General features: G+C 42.4%; 1 protein-coding gene across 1 annotated transcript in view; it reads right to left on the bottom strand.

Annotated features, from left to right (window-relative positions):
- Positions 1-21,594, bottom strand: part of MRC2 (mannose receptor, C type 2) — a 109,524-nt gene that overhangs the window by 12,903 nt on the left and 75,027 nt on the right. The gene's annotated exons all lie outside the window — the stretch shown is intronic.

Below are 21,594 nucleotides of genomic sequence, written 5' to 3'. Positions count from 1 at the left end.
GTCCTTCCCCCCCGGGGCTGCCCGGCTGTCGTGACAGGTGGGTGTGATGGAACGGGGGTGATTGGTGTGGAGGGACTGCTCGCAGGAGCTTGGCAGCGGGACAGGTGGTGGTGAGCGGGGCTCCCGTCAGCAAGCTGAGGTGAACAGGAGGTTCCCCTTGTGCGTGTGACAGAGTCACAGAATGCCAGGGGTTGGAAGGGACCTGGAAAGCTCCCCCAGCCCAACCCCCCTGCCAGAGCAGGGGCACCCAGAGCACATCACACAGGAACGTGGCCAGGGGGGTTGGAATGTCTCCAGAGAAGGAGACTCCACAGCCTCTCTGGGCAGCCTGGCCCAGGGCTCTGGCACTCTCACCCCAAAGAAGTTCTTCCTGAGATTCCCATGGAACCTCCTGGGCTCCAGTTTGCACCCACTGCCCCTTGTCCTGTCACTGGACATCACTGCACAAAGCCTGGCTCTGTCCTCCTGACACTGCCCTGAACAGATTTGTGCCCATGGATGAGGTGGCCCCTCAGTCTCCTCTTCTCCAAGCCCAACAGACCCAGCTCCCTCAGCCTTTCCTCATAAGGCATTATGAGTGAGTATACATTAACAGTGAGACAACATGTTTTACTCAGAAACCTCTGTTTAAGCTGTGGATCTCATCAGGCTTCATCACGTCGGCCCTTCAGAACATTTGCGTCACAGGCACAGATGAGAAAACAGGAGAACCAGCAACACAAACCATCAGAGAGGATACCCTGATGGATATCCAGCTGGTGAGCCGTGCCCCTGCCTCTGAGGAAAAATAAAGCTTCCCTACAGTAATCTGCCTGAAGAAAAATAATCGGGTAATCAGGTTGACCTTAATCATATGAAATGGGAAGATTAGCCAGACATCAAAAAGGATGAGTTGTTCTGCCAGTTCTTACGCTGTATCAGCTCACCCTGGGCCACCCCCTTCCTTTTTAGCCAGTCTCAAAAAGAAGGCAAATAGTCCTAAGAATAAATGTAGCTAATCATGCAGTGAAGGGTCAGGGCCAATCTTGCTGGGCTCCATGGCTGAACCCCTGAGAGCCTGAAACAGGAGATTTGAGTTGTGTTGATACTACGCTGCAAGTGTTACAAGCCAGTTGATTGCAGCTCCAGCAATTTTGTTGTCCCTATGACACCCATGAATTAAAGGATTGAAGAGGAAAACTCGTAGATTCACATGATCCTGATCTTAATCAGGAAGGACTATGAAGACCAGCCAATGCAATCAATCTCCTTACATTCACACACCACGGGATTTCTCCCAGGAGCTGAGTGAAATAGTATCTTCTAAGTAGATAACTAGCTGTGAATATTGCAGGTGATGCTGAGTTCATCCCTTGATAAGCTGTTCCATTGCTCTGCTATCCTCATCCCAAGGTAACTGTGTGATTGTGGTTGCTTTAAAACTTGCCTGCCAACTTTGCAGGCAGTAAATCTTGTCCTGCTTTTGTCAATAGGTTGCAGAGCTGATCAGTATCAGGTGTGTGCAGATACACACAGTGATCGAGTCACCGCTTAACCTTCTTTTCAATTAGGCTGAATAAGTTAAGCTTCTTAAGCCTTACATCACTGGTGCTTGTTTTCCAGGATCTGGATCATTTTTGTGGCCCTTCCTTGAACTCTCTTAAGCATTTCCCACATCCATCTTTAAGAAAAGGGATGAAAACCAGATTCAGTGACCTCTTGTTTATCGCATTTGTTGCAGAAGCAATAAAAGAAACTTCTGGATATGAATTTTTTGGCTATCCAAGGACCATCCTAAGCTTCCCTCCCCTTTGTTTTGTTTTGTTTTTTTGAAGTAGGAAAGTATTACAGAGAGGACTTCCATTTATTTCAGTACAGCATTTTCATTTGGTTTGACATGCAGAACTCATCTGAGAGAGAGAAAATGACCCATATGATCTGTGTTCTCATCTGTTGTATTTTCTGCTGTTCTGTAACTGTGGATATCAGTATGTACAACACTGAGACTCCTATAGGATTGCAGGCTTTGCACCAGTGGGCAATAATACAAGGAATAAATAAGAAAAAACTTATAAAGTGTTATTTAGGTCTCCAGGCAGCTGCCAGACCTAGCTCTCATTTCTGTCTTACTGATGGAAATACATTCATACCCAGAACTAGGAGCATGGTATTGTCTCCATCATTCTGATCTTAAAATAAGAGATTTCTATGTATTTTTATAAAGGTGATTATATCCTACACACAGACTTTCATCCCACAAAATTTGTGGGATTTTTATTTGTAAACAACAGCACTAAAATTAAGTTGTATTTTAATGTGTTTTGCAGGACATGGCCTAAACGTTGGCAGCTCTTTCAGTCTTCAGCATCCACTTCAAGGGGAGAAAAAAAAAGGAAACTATTTATATTTTCCAAGCTGGATTTCCCTTTCACTAATAACAGTGCAGAGAGTATCTTCAGCAGACTTCCAGTGATGCAACAAGACTGGATTTGGCCCTTGGGGAATAACTTTAGCAAGTCAACTTAGGCTATCTGATATGGAAAATATTCTCAAGCATTGGCATGTCACAGTTCTTAAAGTATTAAGTCACTGAAAATGCCTACTGAACAGTGTCTCAAGGAGAGAATCATAGCTTCTGGCTTCAGAGTCTCTTGCCGTTTCTTCTTCTTAGATAACCATTCAGCCTCCAATTGCCTGTTTTCCTTTTTCCTTCTCAACCTCTTCCCTTATTTCTTGCAAATGAGTCCTACCTTTGGAGAACCTGTTTTACCAGGGACAATCCCACAAACACCAGTAGCTATACTGGGTATGACTCTGACTGCATCTTTCATTCAGACATGGAAGCTGAGCAACTAAACAAATAGCCACCTGTATTTTCAGCACAGCTACTGTATGACATTAGACATTGCCTTTTGTGGAAACAGGTCCTTCCTTTCTCTAATTCTAAAAAGTCATCATTAATTTTTGTATTTAAATATTGATGGAGTCAAGGAGTTGTCACAGTTGGAAGGGACCTCTAGAGATCATCTAGTCCAAGCCCCCTGCTAAAGCAGGATTGCCCAGAGCACATTACCCAGGGCTGCATCCAGGGGGGTCTTGAACATCTCCAGTGGAAGGGGACTCCACACCCTCCCTGGGCAGCCTGTCCCAGGCTCTGTCACCCTCACAGTAAAAAAGTTTTCCCTCATATTTCAATGACACTTTCCATGTTCCATCTTGTGCCCCTCGTCCTGTCACTGGGCACTACTGAGCAGTCTGGCTCCATCCTCCTGAACCCACCCTGAGATACTTCCAGGCATTGATAAGGTCCCCCTCAGTCTTCTCTTCTCCAGGCTGAACAGTCCCAGCTCTCTCAGCCTTTCCTCTTCAGGGAGAAGCTCCAAGCCCCCAGTCATCTTTGTTGCCCTCCCTGGACTCTCTCCAGCAGCCCCCTGGAACTGGGGAGCTCAGTCCTGCAGAAAACACCAAATCCTTATTTTGTTATTAAAGATGTAGGACACGATTGAAATCAGTGGAATTTTGTCCAATCTTCCCCAAGTGTTATAAAGAGCAAAGCATAAGGTCATTCTCCTCATCTCTCTCAATCCTTGTTTTCATTTCCTGAGATTGCCATCAAACAATCAATTTAAGCCACAGAGAGAGGTATTTGGTTTGTCTGCTGACGTATTTTCAATGTTCCAATGGCTTTTTACAGAGTGACATTGCAGCTGATTGCAGCAAACGTGTGAAAGTGCATGATGAGGATTTGGTGACCAATTTTGAGAGCAGAGTTTGCATGCTGTGTTTGAGATACTCTTACAGATTTCACATGATCTGTGTATACAATGAAAGAGACAATGTTAGGAGGAATACATCACACCTTTCACAGGGCAGGAGTGCAGGCAGGCAGTTAGTGATCCAGTGAAATCTTTTTTTGAAAACCATTTTTTGCCCTCTCTGTGAAAATAGCTTTATTTTCTACAAAAATCTTTCTCTGATCATATTTTGAGTTATTGACAAGTCTATAGAATATTTTTGGAGATCAAAATATCCAAGTTGACTGTTAATCTCTTTTGTTTGCACAGGCTATAACAAGGTTCATTTCTCTGTTTTCTTTAACAGATGCTAAATATTTTGGGCAGTGAGAGGAACAGTTTAAGATGGTTACTAACTTACAGTTTGCTATCAGCTTTTTTGATTCCTTTGATGGTTTGTGATATCAGATTTTGAAATACATTCTCAGAAGATGTATCTGGCATCTAAGAAACTTTGATTTTGACATCTTCTTAGATATCTTTGGTTCTTTCAGAAAAATGTTGTCATGGTACTTTCCTAAAGGCTGCATTGTGTTCAATAGAGTTTTTGCTCTTAACACTTCTGCTTTATCTCCCTAGTTTCTCTGTGAATATAGCTCACATTATATCTATTCTGCTGTGTGGAACACATCTATTTTTACAGGCCAGTTGGAATATTCACTCCAGAAATTTAGATACTTCTCCTTGGACCATTCTGCTGTACCTTTCTCTGACACATTCCCTCTCCTTTGTTTCTAGTTTAGTTGAATACAAGCAGTTAAGCATCTGGATGTGTTCAGAAGGTGAGATGGTGATAGTGGGCAGCAAACAAATTTGTTCCAGTACTTAGAGGGTGGCTCCCAAAAAGATGGAGAGTCCCTGTTTACAAGGAGTCACATGGAAAAGACAAAGGTTGATGGGCACAAGCTGCACCTGGAGAGATTCAACTGGACACAAGAGGTACATTTTTCACCATAAGGACACTCAAACATTGGAACAGTCTCCCAAGGGAAGTTGTGGATTTCTCCACATTGGGCAGTTTTAAGTCTCAGCCTGACAGGGTGCTGAGCCATCTCATATCAACTATAGTAGTACCTAGAGAGGTTGCACCAGATGATCCTTGAGGTCCCTTGCTACCTAGCATTGTAGGATTCTAGGATTCTGAATACTCAGGTGTACAGAGAGCTGAGCACATAGAGATTGATTCTCTCTGGAACACACAGCTCCAAACAGAGGGCAAGGTAAGAGCTGCACCAGGGTGACCAGACTTTTCAATTAGAAAGGCAGTGCTTTGGTATTAGTGACTTTAAAATCTCCAGAGCAAATCAGACACGTTAACCAATCCTGTGGTTTGTACAGATGAAATGATTCTATGAAACCACAAAGCTGCCAAACTATTTCTGTATGGTTCAAGCAACCATAGGGAAAATGTCTGGTAGGAACCTTCTCTCTCCTCTTCCACACCCTTCCCTGTAGGCAGGAACACGGTTTTGTTCAGCCTATATTAAGTCATCCAGTTATTGGACTTACCTGGTAATGTCATTCTCAGGCATGTTAAGACAAGATTTAGCCTTCAATAATAGTTGGCACTGAACACATGCTCTTTTTATGACTAGGATTAAACCCAACAACAGAAATAATTTTATTGGCATAACCATGTATTTTGTTAAAATAATCGTTATATTCAGTCTGGGATGATGAATACCAGGATGGGTTTAACAGCCTAAGGAGAAACAGAGTGAAAATGAGTGAAGATGAAAACGAGGATTATCCCATAAAGCTGTGACACTGCGGTCTAAGCAAGCTTAGCAAAAGGAAGCTCAGTCCATCCTCAAGTGGTCTTTATGGCTCTGTACTCCTAGCTTACTCCCTGCCTTATTGTGGGGAGGCTGAAGACATCTGCAAGCATATTAATTCTGGGAGGTTTCCATTTATTATTTTAGTAAAGACTTGAAGAATCATCAGGGTCTAGAGACTGCTCAGAAGAGAACACTATTCTGCCCGTAGTATGTTTTGGATTCTGACAATACATTCTTGCAGTACTGAAGTTTCCTGGGATCAGATTCCTGGTTTTCTGTCTGTGAAACTAATACTCTATTAGACCTTAATGCCACTAATTTCCTGCTAATGAGTAGACCAAGCTTATTTAAGGTAAGGGGTAATTTTGCAGTTATAATATTTGGAATTAGTCAGAGGAAGCTTTAGTTTGCACTGATGGCAAGACAGCCTCCCCTTTGAATATCATCAGTTCTAAGCAAACAAATATAATTGCTCTGTGTCCAGGCTTTGAGTGGCTGCTGTGAGATATGGCACAGAGGAAAGACAGAAGTTGACCAGCAATGCTCACTGTGTAAGGGAAATGCCAAACAACATGGATTCAGTCTCAGGTAGGCCAGAAAACAATAGAGAAAACCACTGCAGCATATGGTAAAAGCTATTTCCACTTGGTAGTATGAAGTCTGAGAGATTAAACCATCTTTTAAGATGACTATTTATAAACTACATAGCTTTTATTTCAGTATCTTACACTGTAGCATTTGTAAAAAGCAACAGTCACACAGTGACCTTTCCATCAGCATCTTTGTTCTGCACAGAACTGCATTTATTTTATGCAGGGCTTAATATTATTTCAGTACTTTAATATCTATGTATTTCAAATGCATCCTTAAAGTCATATCACTGTTACAAGTAGATTTCCTCCTTCTCAACTTAAAATTATAGAATGGCTTGGGTTGGAAGGGACCTTAAAGATAATCTAGATCCACCCTCCTGCATGGGCAGGGACACCTCCCACCAGCCCAGGCTGCTCCAAGCCCCATCCAACCTGCCCTTCAACACTGCCAGGGATGGGGCAGCCACAGCTTCCCTGGGCAACCTGGGCCAGGCTCTCACCACCCTCACTGGGAAGAATTTCTTCCTAAAGTCTAACCTAAATCTCCCCTCTTCCTATTGAAAAGCATTATCCCTTGTCCTATCACCATATGCCCTTGTAAAAAGTCCCTCCCCAGCTTTCTTTAAAATATTATTTACAATTCAGTAACACTCACTAGCATTTATAAGGATTAGGCCCAGTAGCCCACTTGCACTTTAAATACAGTAAAAGACTGTGACTGCTCCTAATTGCTTACTAAGCAGTGACAGTTTTTCAAGAGAGCATCTTGAGCCTCTTCTGCTTCATGCATCATCAAAATAATCCTCAGCTAAATTCTGAATGCTAGTCTTTATTACTGGTAATTATGTAAGAGGCAGAGAGATCACATTAGGAATTTTAGAGCCAAGATGAAAATTGTAAAGATGGCAGTTAAATCATCTGTTGATTTGCAGACTGGGCCAGTTTGATATGGAGTCACTGACAGTAAATTTAGAGCTCTGCAGAGCTGTTTATACAGTCCCTCCACTAACTGGTTCCATTTTGAAAGCTTTTTAACCCAACTAAAATGGGAAAACTAAAGCAGTAAAGGAAACATCCAGAAAGAATGCAGGGAGATGACACTACTCTCCTGAAATAAATGTATCTGTTTGCAGCTGCTGTCTTATTGTCAATAATTTAAAAGCCTAAAGGGGAGGATGGAAAATTGAGCAGAGTAGGGGCTTTTGTTAGGAACAACACACTGTACAGTCTGTCTCCAGCACATAAATTAAGAGAGTTTCTTTGGCAGATAAGTTGTCTCACTCAAGCAGGTGCAAACTATAGTATTCATGGGCAAGACTGTGAGTCCATTGCCCACGTCTTTGAGAAGGTCTACAGAACCATTACCACCAATTCACTATAGTTCTTTGCTCAGCAAGCAACTGTGAATCTGGATGAGATTTGCAACCTGGGTCTGACAGCACTATTTCCAGCACAAAAAGTTTTGTAAGTAAATAAAGGTTGCAGGAATTAACATTTCTTGAAGGCTTTGGATCATATTTAAGTGTTTCCTTTAACTTAAGGATAAACTTGGTTCTGACCAAGCCAGGCTACTAACTAAATGCTGCAAGGGGAAACTTAATAGCACACATTTAAATAAAGACCCAATGAGAAAAAAACACAGAATGGTGAAGGTTGGAAGGGACCTTAAAGATGATCAGGTTCCAACCTCCCTGCTATGAGCAGGGACACCTCCCACCAGCCCAGGTTGCTCCAAGCCCCATCCAACCTGCCCTTCAACACTGCCAGGGATGGGGCAGTCACAGCTTCTCTGGGCAACCTGGGCCAGGCTCTCACCACCCTCATACTGAATAATTTCTTCCTAATCTCCAAGCTACATCTCCCCTCTTTCAGTTTAAAACCATTACCAATCTAATAGCTCTGGTGATTCCACTTGATCAAACTTGTGGTGACAGCATTAAAATAGAAAAAATCAAACCAAACACCAAATAGCTCTGCAGTCAAACTGATCATCAGGAGCTCTGTGTGACTTCACAGTGAGACCACTTGCATTGACAGCAGCTTTTGTGCACTGTTTTGGCACAAGAATAATCAGAAAACAAATACAACCAATATTTACTGTCCAGGATGAGCTTTCCTTGCAAGTAAGGCAAGGAGAACAGAAAACTCCATGGAGAACATTAGCTCCCTTATTTTATAGATTTTATCTGTGGGGTTAGCAGTGGGCATCCTTAAATACAATACTAAGTTCTAATAGAAAATTGCAGTGTTTTTTATTTATATTTACCAAGATTATTGCACTACCAGGCCAGATAATTATTCCCATTAGTGGTAAGCTTAGTCATTCAGTGGATTAAATCTTTTATCACAGAATGAACCTCAAAAAGAATATGGATTATGAACACTGAGACATGAGATCATATCATCCAGGTGCACAACACAGAAAAACCTCTCTTATTCCAGCCAAATAATCTGTTTTGTTCTTTTAGCATGTCAGAGACAACAGAAGCAGAACAGAGAACAGGGCAAAAAGGGAAAAAAAAACACCACACAAGCGAAAAACAGAGTGGGGAAACCCAAAGCTCCATCTTTGCTACAGGCAGTTGTGCCACACCATGGCCACCAAGCTTACCAGTCATCAAACAGGTAACTAAACTGGGGTCATGCAGATCTGGCAATGCCTTTTAGATCACCTACCTTAAAAATCCAAACTAAAAAGCAATTAAAAAAACTATGAGAACTCATTTGAGGAAAACTCCTGAACAATTACATTTTTCAGTTGTGCCTTCACCCCCCCACACCTTTCAGTTTCTGAAGCTGGGTCAGGTTTGCGTTCAGGACAAAGCTGCTCTGTGCTCCCACAGCAGAAGAGGGAAGTGCAGAGCTCACCTAAACCCAACCTTGCTGAACAAGGTGAGAAGCCACCAGGTGTTGCATGTTAGAAGAGCACTTACACAAGGGCTGGATTAGCACCAGGAGGTCCAAGGGATCACAATAATGCAACAATGCTGCAGAGCTGCCTGTACCATCTTTCTGTTCTCCACCCTGTATTTATTGATCATCCTGTGGACCAGAACTTGCAGTTCATAATATCTACATTATGGGATGAGGTCTCACTGATCATTAAAGTAAGCTTAGTTATGTTTTTGCCTGAACTTGTTCTTAGTGTGGGACACTAATAACTCAAATATTCTACTATTTTTGAGGTGTTAATACAGCTTCAGTCATCCATGGCCACTGGCTGTCACACAGTGACAGGAACTTGAGTGTTCTATCCTGTATTATTCATCCATAATACAAAAGGTGGGGCAAGTGTGAACTGACATACAGAATACTTGCTATGACCACATAAAAACTGGTTCCTTTATAAAACTAGATGAGAGGAGAACATTCCCAAAGCTTTTTAACAGAACAGTGCACACCAGGAACTTTCTTTGAGTTTTACAGGTGGCAGAGACAAATTATTGCAGCACACTGAGCTATGTTAATATTTGCCTTTCTGTATGGGAAAAACAAGCTTTTTGTTTGGTCTTGAGTTTAACTGAAAACAAGGCAGGATGGAGGAGGCTGCCACAACTTGTGCATTTTTCCTTGATGCAGGTTTTGTGCAAGCCTGCCCACCCACCAGTTTAATATGTTTCATTGGCTAGAAATTACAGAAAAAATAGATTTCTGAGATTCAATGCAAAGCAGGGAAATCCTCTGGTCTTATCTTATAGAAAATCTAGGGAAATCAGTGCTAGAAATTACATATATCACAGAATCACAGAGTGGTGGGGGTTGGAAGGGACTTCTGGAGATCATCTAGTTCAAACCCCTGCCAGAGCAGGATCCCCTAGAGCAGATCCCACAGGAACACATCCAGGAGGGCTGGGAATGTCTCCAGGGATGGAGACTCCACAACCTCCCTGGGCAGCCTGTCCCAGGGCTCTGCCACCCTCACGGCAAAGAAGTATTATCTTATATTCAGGTTAAAAAATGAAATAAGAGCCCAGTGAATAAAAGTTAACACCATCTCAGAAGCAGATAGCTGTAAAGTAGATGAGTTGCAAGTCTTTCCCCTCAGCCAGAACTTCCCCTTGTTTCATCCACCTGCAGGATGATCCACTCATGACACCGTGTCTGATCATGTCTCACTTTCCTAAGGACATCATGAGAGCACAGAGGCTGCTGCTGCAATCATCATCCTGTTTCCCAAATATCTTTTAATCTGCTGAGATCAGGCTATCTGTGCTTATTGCTCTTCTTAGTCTGTTTTCCATTTGCTGGCACCACCAGAAGGAGAGTCTCAGAGTTAAAATGCATTAAATGTGAAAACTTTGTGCTGCATCTCTCATCAGAGTATGATGTTTCTCAAAACAGACGTGGCTCATGGCAAAGGTTAATCTGTTTTCCAAAACATTATTTGGTGGTTCCAATGAACTCTTCTCAATCCAAAGTAGCCTTGAAAGTTGTGTGATACACTTCAGACACTAGAAAAAACAGCCCAAGTACATTAACACAAGGAGTTCTTAGGGAAATAACTTTTATTTATTGATTTACCAGCAAGCAATGCAGACAATAAAAGCCAAGTATGGCTAAAGCTTCCAGTAACATTCCCAGGAAAGCTAAACAGCACTGAGCATGCCCAGCTGGATCTTGAGCACTCAGGATGGTTGGATTTCTCCCTTGTGTCTAAACCCTCTCCAGAGCCACAGACATCACATAGTCCCCTAGCCCACATGTCTGGGTAAGGGAGTTTGAGGGAGGAAATTTCACTGAAGCAGAAAAAGGGGGAGGAAACCTTGGCTCCAATCTGCTGAAACTTAGGTCCCTGTCCTCCTTTGCCAGTCCCCAAGAGCTAGATTACAACTGTACTAACTTCCTCCTTCCCAATATTTCTTTACACTCCATGAAAAGTTAATGCTGTAGGTAGGAAAGCTCAAGAACCCCACTCTGGAGGCTACAGCTGAGTGGCAGGAGGCTTCACATGAAGGGGAAGCCAACCCAGTTCTCCTACATCCCAAGAAATCAGCCTGCCTACTAAACTATTTGGTAAAAGATGGGATTGGGATATTACTTCCGTGCTTCCCTGTGTTATAAGAGGACATGGCCAGAGTTCCCAGAGAGGGCTAAAGGGTGTGAAATGCTTTGTTTCAGATGTGGATAAACTGTGTCTTCTACAATGTGAAATTAAGTCTGGGAACACTCTCTTATGTGGTTGGGTCTGTTCTCAGATCAGGTCAGTACTTTTAGGTCAGAGTCATTCCCAACGTGCTCACTGCTGGCAAAGGCAGATGATATTACTTTGACTTGGCTGGATTCAGGTTTTCCTACTCCATGAAGCTAAACAATCTTCCTTGAACTTGGCAAACACGAAAACCTGCCACGGGTGAGTGTTTTACCTGGGTGTGCTTGCCTCTCCCATACAATTTCCCACTCCCATACAATTTCCCTCTCATAAGTGACATTGCTTTTGTAATAGTTGTGTTGGGGGGTTTGATGTGTATTTCTGATAGTGATGTGACTACACTGCTCCATTTTCAACCTCACTGCTATTTTGGTTGTTATACTGCCATCATCAGTGGGTTACAAAATAATGCACAATTAGGATTTCTCACTCAAAAGTGTTTTCTACCAGATTTCCAGTGACAACATTAGGTACTAGTGTTTTCATTCCCCCTCCCCTGCTTTTTGTCCTCCCCTGCACAAAACCTGTTGTGACATGGATTCATAGTAGAGAAGACCAAGTCAAAAAAGAGCATCCAAGTGTTAGTAAGGAGGTCAGAAAGACTGGCCCCACTTTCCTGGAGGTCCATTGTACCATCTTAGACTGGTCTCTGGTAACTCTGGGTCACCTTCACCAGGCATTAATGATAGTACTTGATAGGAGTTGGAGTCAAGGACATGCCATCCACAGTATATGCATTTTAAGAGGTTTTACTTCTGCCTGTTGCTCAGCTGATCTGCATGAATGCTAATGACCAGCAGGAGCCTGTCTTCCCCCTAAGGTTCACATGACAAGCATCTTAATACGTGCTCTACCAGGCTGCTCCACAGCAAGTTGAGGCTGTGAAGTCCTTTCAAAAGCACAAGGCCCAAATCTGAACCAAATGCTGCTGCAGATGTACCCTCTGTCCTCTGAATGACTCCTGCAAGGTGCTCTTGCTAAACCATGCTTTCTTAGGGTGGTGTGTTGGGGTTTTTTTTTGTCTTCAAGTGGCAACTACAGAATCATTAAGGCTGGAAAAGACCTCTAAGATCATCAAGTCCAACCATCAACCCAACCCCACCATTTCCACTAAACCATGTCCCAAAGTGCCACATCTACATGTTTTGTGAATGGCTCCAGGGATGGTGGCTCCAGCACTGCCCTGGGCAGCCTGTTCCATTGCCTGACCCCTCTTTCAATAAATAAATATTTCCTATTTTCAACCAATGACAGAAGCCAGACAACTATTTATGTAGAAGATTTTTCTTCTTGCCACTGCTCAGTCCCTTAGTTGTGTTTAAATCCCTGTGGGTGGTTCCCAGGTAAACTGGTGCTGCTGGTGTTGACTCAGGACAGGCTAAGGCCACCTGCCTAGCACAGAATAGCTTATTGAGGGGAAACTCCTCTCACAATGCAATTTTTTTGCTAAATATCAATGATCTATTCAAATAGCTGGACTGGAAGTAGTTCTTCAGCCCTGTGTGTGTTGCAGACCAGGAAGGGCCACTCAGCAACGTTGTTGGTGTCTGTACACACTGAGAAGCAACAGCTTCTTGATATTTAATGCATGAATATTCAAAAGTTATAATTCTACCATTTTTAATAAAATACAAAATCTGTAATGAGACCAGTGATCTCTGTCAAGCCTGTTTTTTCATCCATGAAGACAGATTCTCAAATGAAAAGATTTGCGTATGCTGGTTTTGGTGGAGTTCCATGGAGCAAGATCTCCCAGGAAGCCTTCTAGTGTAACTGAGTTTGGTGCTAGAGAAACAAGCAAACAAACTCCCCTTGAGAATCTGGTAGTTCAAGCCCCCCCTGTTGTTTTTTTTTCCTGAAAGACTGTATCAACACACATTCTGTTTGCTCAGTATTTCACAGGAAAGGGTGGTGAACTGAGCAAATTCACAGTTGTTTTATGATTAGAACAGCATGAGCAGTGGTCCAGAGTGATCTGGTGACTGGCAAGTTTCACAAGAGTCTGACCAGATAACCCCTAAAATATGTGGATGTTTTACTTCAATATCCCAGAGGACTTTTGTGCCAACAAACATATTTGGCTTGTACATATTTTATGTATGATGCCACATGATCATTCTTTTACATCATGCAGCTTTTCGTGAAACAAAGTTTACCCTCCAGATATTTCTACTTATCTGACTTTGAAACTATTTGTTGAGGAGACAGGTTGTTTACCCTGATTAACACTTATTTCCAGAAGAAACATTCCTGTTATTAAAGAAGCTTTCTTCTAAATATTGAGTTCATTCAGTAGCCTGAATGAATGGAGCTATCTGCTAGTTTATCAATCCTGTACCAAACAAAGCTTCAGTATTTTTCATTTCCAATGTAGAGTGTTTGTCCAGGCATTTGTTCTGCTATTTCAAAAGTGAAATGAAAATATTTGATGGGTTGCTAACTGAATGAAAATGGATCCATTTGTACCTTTAAGCCACAATCTTTCAGTCTTTCACTTGGCCTCACATTTGCTTCCCTCTTCCACCCTGATACAGGTGATAAATGTGCTTCCATTACACCAGGTAGCCCATATTTCTGCCTTTATTATCCATCCTCCCCCCTGTGCTATTGCTACATATATTGGACACTACCTCTCTTCCCCCTTCCCTCCCCACTGCACCCCTGGTCCATGAAAAAAAAGTAGTTTTCAAATTTATTTCAGAACAAACAGAGGTTATTTGTGACTTATTTGTGAACAACAGCTCCCTCTAGTTTTTGCTCGGCTCTATTTTTTTTTGCCAAGAGGGAATTGAAATTAAAATAAATCTTCTCTTAACACACGGATTGATCTTGGTGACTCGTTTCTACATTCTGAAGTACAGTGTTTATAATTTTTTTATCCCAAACTGAAAGCCAAATGGAATTAAAACAGTGGAACTAAGCATGTTAAAATGGACTGTGAGATTAGAAGATTAAGCACATGTTATGATCTCAGCTTAAACAAACATGAAAAGTATCTGGTTAAAAGAAAGGAAATTACAATGCCCCTGAGAAAATAATCTAAATAATGGGAAAACTGAATAATGTGGTTCTTATTTTGTAATCTGAGGATACAGAACACAATTATTTGTCTTTATTGGCTAGAGCTCATACCCCAAGCTAGTAACTGAGCACGTGGAGTTTTTCAGAATTTTCTACCCATGCTCTGCTCCTCCTTTGTACCCCAAGCTGCACTAAATTACACTTCACTTCACTGACTAGTCAGACTTATAGCTCGGTTGTCCAAAACTTTGAAATAACATCAAACCCTTTGGAGAAGACCTCTGAAGGCACAGAAGCAACTACCAGTGAACATCTAGACTTTTCTGAGCTGCTAAAATAAAAGAGTGAAGCTGTGGTAGGATGGACCAAAGACCTCCTTTGGTACCAACACCCTGAAAACCAGCCTTAATCCTATGGTTGGCATTCCAGGTTTGGGGAGAACCTACACAGAGAGAAGCTGTCTCTTCTTAGCTGTTTGATTTGTCAGAGAGCAAGAGCTCAAAGCCTCAGTTACAAAAATAAAATGTGAAGAAAACATGCAGGGTTTTGATGATAAGCAGTTCATCACTGAACAAGTTGTTAACATTGTGGTAAACACTCCATCCTTCAGAATATTGAAATAAGATAGGCCCATCTTTCTAAATTATAATATTGAGACTGCAAGACCTGCACCTAAAACCCAACAAAATACTCTCTGACCAAACCAACCCCACCCAGCACGAAGAAAAGAAAGTTGGAAAGCACCAACTGTGAGCTCAGTAGCAGGAATTTCACTCCCTTCAGGAAGGTCAGTTTGGATTTTGTCTGCAGAGCCTGCCCTTCCATCCAGCCCCTTCCACTTTCTGCCCCAACACTCTGAGCTCTGCAGATGATCTGTGGGCTCCGACTTGGTGGTCACCTGCTCCACTGCTGTGCTGCCTGCCAGCAAAGAGTGGTCCATCAAATCCTGTCCTGTCCTCCTTAGAAATAAAGAAAAGAAATAATATTCCAAAAATGAAGTGAAAAACAGAAAGGTCTCTGGATATTTTTAAGAAAACTGGCCTTATCCACCAACTGTCAATGATAAAGATGGAAATTCTGCAAAATTAAAAAAAGCATATAAAATTTATCTCCTGAGTTCTAATTTCATGGCAATCATGGTGTGCTGATCCTTTTCTCTGCAGCATTTTTTACTTTAAACTTCTAATACAAGATTTGCAAGATGTGTCACACCAACATACCAGCTTTTAAAAACATACCAGGAACTAATCTGGATGACAAAATATTTTCTACTTCAGTTTGAAATGTTGCTTTACTGCTAAACAAATCAGACAACATGTTGAAACTACAATTGTGTTACAGTTTAATGAAATGATCTTCATTAACATATGCAGGTCACAATTATATAGAATCATAGAATGGTGAAGGTTGGAAGGGACCTTAAAGATCATCAGGTTCCAACCCCCTGCATGGGCAGGGACACCTCCCACCAGCCCAGGCTGCTCCAAGCCCCATCCAACCTGCCCTTCAACACTGCCAGGGATGGGGCAGCCACAGCTTCCCTGGGCAACCTGGGCCAGGCTCTCACCACCCTCACACCAAAGAATTTCTTCCTGAAGTCTCACCTCAATCTCCCTCTTCCACTTTTCATCCATCCCCCTCATCCCATCCCTCTCTGCCCTTGTCCCAAGCCCCTCCCCAGCTTTCCTGGAGCCCCTTCAGGCACTGGAAGCTGCTCTAAGGTCTCCCTGGAGCCTTCTCTTCTCCAGGCTGAACTCCCCAACTCTCCCAGCCTGTCCCAGAGCAGAGCTGCCCCAGCCCTTGGATCAACTTAGTCACCCTTCTCTGGACTCTCTCCAGGACCTCCATGTCTTTCCTGTGTCAGGAAAGTACTTGGCAGAACCAGATCAGAGAGATCTTAGGAGACAGTGCTTCAGGAAGAATAATAATATTGGTTATAATTCTGAGGTGCTTTCCTATTTATCACCATTTTGCCAGTGGCCCAACAGGAAGAAATTTCTCCCTAGTTATTTCTCTTAGGCATTCTCCTAGGCATTTCTCTTCCTCCCTGGAAGTTTTCCTTCGTTCTTCCTAAAGAAGATTCAGCAGTCTTGTCTTTATGCCATGTCAGAAGAAGATTCCATGTGTACAGAATTTACCAGACTGTGAGTACTGGATATGCTGGTACCTACTGCAGCTCTTTGACTCCAACTTCCTATGGACATATAAACAAAACCCAAACCCTCCTCTTCCACATTCTGCTCCAGCTCACTGAAGATGGGAAAAGAACCCTTATCCTGCCATTAAAACTAAGACTGCCCCACCTCTTAGCCCTTGTCTCTCCAGGTGATTTGCCCCTTCCTTCAGCTTTTCTGTGTGCTCAGAGGTGACAAGACAAATCATGTGAACAGGTTTGTCTGGGACTGGTGTAAAATGCTGGATGTGCATGAAAGTTTGTTACATTCTTTTCAATTTTTTTCTCCTGTTTGGGTTATCAGAGCTTTTTAAATTCAGAAGCTGAAAGTCTGGTGCATTTGCTGTTCCTCTTTTCTCTGCACCTTTGACTTAACTCTTCAAGTGTAGCTGCTCCAAGAATGAAGCTGTGTTATCTCCAAGGACTTGCTCTATTCTTACCCTAAAATATGCAAGCATTATTGAGATGTGTTAATTTGAACATTATTTTCAGTCTTCAGCACTCAATATTTGAGACTCCAGTAACATCAAAAGCTACTGTGGTTTCTCTCCTTAGAAAGGATTTTTTTTTTGTGACCAGAATTAATTTCTGAGTGTTCCTGACAAATGGATGCATCTAAATGAAAAATGCTGACATCATAATGGCAAAGGTCAGGCCTGGCCTCTGGAATACAGAGGCCAGAATTGTTTTTGTGGAACAGGGACATATGAAGTGTTTCATAACTGACCCACCATGACTCAGACTGAATGGCTCACATTGTAGTTCCCCTGATGATCTTAACATGCAAAAGGTCACAAGTCCAAACGAGACTTGAAAGTGAACAAATCTCATAAATTTCACTGAAAACATTGACTTGTGTGTCTCTTTGGGTCAGGCTGGAACTTCCTTACATTACACAATCAAAGCTTTCAGGTTCATTCTTGTAATAGTGATGCCACACTGGCAAGTCCTCTGCAGAACAGGGAGAATTTTTGACACAAGGCCTTGGTGGTACAGTGAGGAGCCCCATTCTCTAAAAAAGAACCTGAATAGAATGGAAATGAATAATTGAAGACCATAGAAACACCAGAAAAACCTGATTTCAGTACATGTTGAACAACCTGGGGCAGAGAGCAGAGCAAAGGAGGAAGAAAGGGGGGTTTTATTTATGGGCAGTGCATGTAATTTCTTCTGCTATAGAATCAGAATGTTAAAGGTTGGAAGGGACCTTAAGGATCATCTACATCCAACCTCCCTGCATGGGCAGGGACACCTCCCACCAGCCCAGGCTGCTCCAAGCCCCATCCAACCTGCCCTTCAACACTGCCAGGGATGGGGCAGCCACAGCTTCCCTGGGCAACCTGGGCCAGGCTCTCACCACCCTCACAGCGAAGAATTTTCTCCTCAATTCTCACCTCAATCTCCCTCTTCCAGTTTTAATCCATTCCCCCTTGTTCTAACGCTGCCCTCTCTGGTGAAAAGCCCCTTCCCAGCTTTTCAGGTAATCTATTAAATAGATTTTCTCTTATCCTGCTTTATTTGAATTGCTTTCTTTTTCACCCCCTCAGAGTTGTTGCTGTTCAGTCACATCTTTCTTTTCTAGACCTTCACAAATGAGACTTCTGGAAGCAAACATGGATCTGTCTTCAAATCTCCTGGGAACAGACCAGGCCTTAAATTTCCTATTATAGACAATGTATCAGTCAAGCAGAAGTTGGCACAAAACATAAGCTTAAAAAAAGTGGAGAAAAGTGTACTTGACCCAAATAAAGTCACCTCAGGTGAGGATTTGGGTACATGACATTGAGTCATTTGTCCCCTTATTAGACATAGCAAACCAGATGGATTGTAATTTAATCACCCTTATATCACTTTGCTTTATTTCCTTTGTGTAAACAAAGCAGTTTAATAACAAAAAAGTTTCAATACAGAGTTCAAGCTTGCATTTTTAGGTAATTTTTAAACTACCACACAATGGAAAAATGTAACTGGAATTACACTTGTAACTGCAGACTTTGTCTTAGTGAATGGCTGAGGGGTATTACCCAGGACACCCCAAATTACTTTGGGAATAAGGAATCACAGAATATGCAGACATGCCTGTCAGTTAGTAGTGAAACTTGGGATCAAAAGCTGGACACTAAGTACCTCTTCCCATCATCACCCTGTTACAGCAGGCAAAGCTCTGCAGTCATGTCCACTAGACTTCTAATGAGAACACAACCAAGTCCCTGTTTCATGCAACTTTGCAGTTTCTTGAGATAAGAAAGGTAATTTAAGATGAGTTTTTTGTGTTTAAAATTTTAAAAAAAGGAAAGTTGCTTATCAGAGTTCATTTTCTCCAAAGAGCAAGTAAATCCTCCATGATTTACAGAGCAGCCATGAAACAAGTTCCAACCTAACAATGTGTGTGAATGAATTCTCAGAAGACAACATGAACTTTGCCAGGATTAGCTAATCAGTTTATTGTTTCACTGGAGTCAGCACGGATGCCAGCAAGTTGCCTTTTTAAAGTGAGATTCCATTTTGAAGCACAAAGCTTCAAATATTTATAGAACAAAGATTATTCACTAAGTATCACAGCAGATGGGTGGTTTCTCTCAGCAAGGAGAGAGGGAAAACTCTGGGAACACAGCTACATCTCTGGAGACAAAAGCCAGGCCCATACAGACAAGTTTTGGAGGAATGACCATCTTTGCAGGCTTATAGCACTGTAGCAATAACTTGCATCAACACAACTATTTTGATGTTGTTCTTGACATGTATAATTAAACTGGGGCTCTCCACACAATCAAGAATGTCATTGAATACCCAAGAGTCAGGGGTTGGTTTGTTTTTTTTTAATGTTTTAGAGAGGAAATTCAATAGGTCCTTTCCTAATTCAGATTCACTGCATATTTACATTCCACTAACTCCAAACCAACACCACTCAGCAAAAATCAGTAGTTTTAAATTCAGGTTAAACCCACTGCAATATGCATTCCTGTAGGTCTGAGGTAACCCCACTGACATCAGCATTATTTCATGCCTTTGACTGAATTTGGAACAGAAAATAGGCCTCAGGTATTTGGGGAAAGAGGATAGGAAAAAATTAACTAGTGCCCTGATCTTGTACCCTGTGTAAGGACAAACTCTTGTTCCCATTCAAGGCTGCACTGACATCAACATGGAATCTCCAGAGTAAAGCACTTAGGCAGAAAGGCCTTTGCAGACTGGGACCAGTTGTCTTTCCCTGCCCTTCTAGGGTTTGAAAAAATAAGAAAATAAATTAATAAAATAGAGAGCAGCATCAAAACAAAGCAAATTCAAATGTGACTGTGGGCTCAGGTTCTTATGCATGTAACTTGCTGTTTGTTTGAAGGAAGAAAACTCCAATTTTCCTTTAATTTATCAGCAACAAGTAGTTCAAAGGGAAGTTTATCTGAAAGGCCCTGTGGCCTTCCTGCCTGTTCTTTTCATGCTGCATTAGGCTGATGTTGTAGCCTCCTGCTTGCCCATCACATCCCTGCTATGTTTTATCTTCATTTTTATTGCTCTCTGAAACCCTTGACATGCATGCAGGCCTGATTCTTTGACTTATCTGCCCCTCACCATTTGTTTCTGTCCTCCACCATTTCAATGACTATCTTTACAGCACCCGTGGGGTTGTTTATGCACATTTGGGGAGGCACAGTAAGTGATTTATACAGGAAACGTTTCAGCAGGGCATAAAACTGAATCCAGCCACCTTATCTTCCAGATCAGGGTCCTGGGCACTGGTTGTGTTTCCCATTCAAAAGCTGCTTGAGGCTCAGAGAGCCAAGGACAACGAGGCAACTGTGAGAACAACAGAGCCAATTTATGTCTTTGATGTCACCACCTTGGAATCACTATTTTTAGGAACTCTCAAATTGCTATCTGGAAAGTAAAGATCAGTTTCTTTTGGAGGAGAAAGAAATACTCAAACTTCTCATGACTTAGGAGATTGCTCTGGCTTCAGTTAGAATCACAGAATCATAGAATGGTGAAGGTTGGAAGGGACCTTAAAGAGCATCCAGTCCCACCCCCTGCATGGGCAGGGACACCTCCCACCAGCCCAGGCTGCTCCAAGCCCCATCCAACCTGCCCTTCAACACTGCCAGGGATGGGGCAGCCACAGCTTCCCTGGGCAACCTGGGCCAGGCTCTCACCACCCTCATAGTGAAGAATTTCTTCCTGATGTCTCACCTAGATCTCCCATCTGCCAGTTTAAAACCATCACCCCTTGTCCTATCACTTCCCTCTCTGGTGAGAAGTCCCTTCCCAGCTTTCCTGGAGCCCCTTCAGGTACAATTTACTCTTTTTTTTTTATGATGCCTTGGAGTTAGAGGTGAAAGATTTCTCAGCTTGACCATATTTTAGTGCATATTAGACCAAATTAAGTACAAGAAAAGCAAAATATAATTGGAAATGTTGCCTTCTGCACCATATCTTAGTGAATTCTTAAGCTGCTCCTACATTTCTGCATGGTTTCTCACAGAAAAAGCAGTTGGCTTGACACAGCAGAGAGAGGGATGTAGCCACAGTAAAATATGGGGCAGCAATCACAGAGCAGACTCTTACAAAAAACTGCATTACAAGTGGAAATTGGAAACAAATACATTCAAGTGCACCCATGTAGCAAGGAGAAACATGATAAAGCAGCCCCAGGCAATTTTAAAAATCTGCTGTATGAGTGAGCAGAGAGCCCAAGCAGAACAGCAACCCAAAAATCTCCTGGGGATAAAAGGCAAACACAGACTGAACAAGCAAGGGATGAAGCACAGCTGGGAGATCCCATGGGCTGCAATTCCACACTGGTGAGTGCAGGAGTGTCCTCCAGCAGAGCAGCAGGGTGGGTTGGATCCAAGTCATCCAACCCACAGCTAACTCAGTCTGTCAGGTTATTTTCTCTGCCTCTAAGTCATGTTCTTTCCTGAGGTTTAAGGATTGTGCTGTGTGAGGCAATTCCACCAGAAGACATGAGAAGGTAGGAAGCTTCTTCCTGGACAAGAAGGCAGTGACCCATCATGAGGCATGAGCAGACTGGTTTTATTTAAGCAGCCAACTTGTATTTCTGTGCTAAACAAGAAAACAGGACTTGCAGTCACCTCATGGGCTTTATCACATT

This window comes from Chaetura pelagica, unplaced genomic scaffold (assembly GCF_000747805.2).
Source record: "Chaetura pelagica isolate M959 unplaced genomic scaffold, ChaPel_1.0 scaffold625, whole genome shotgun sequence".
Lineage (NCBI taxonomy): Eukaryota > Metazoa > Chordata > Aves > Apodiformes > Apodidae > Chaetura > Chaetura pelagica.
This window is presented reverse-complemented; position numbering and strand designations above follow the sequence as displayed.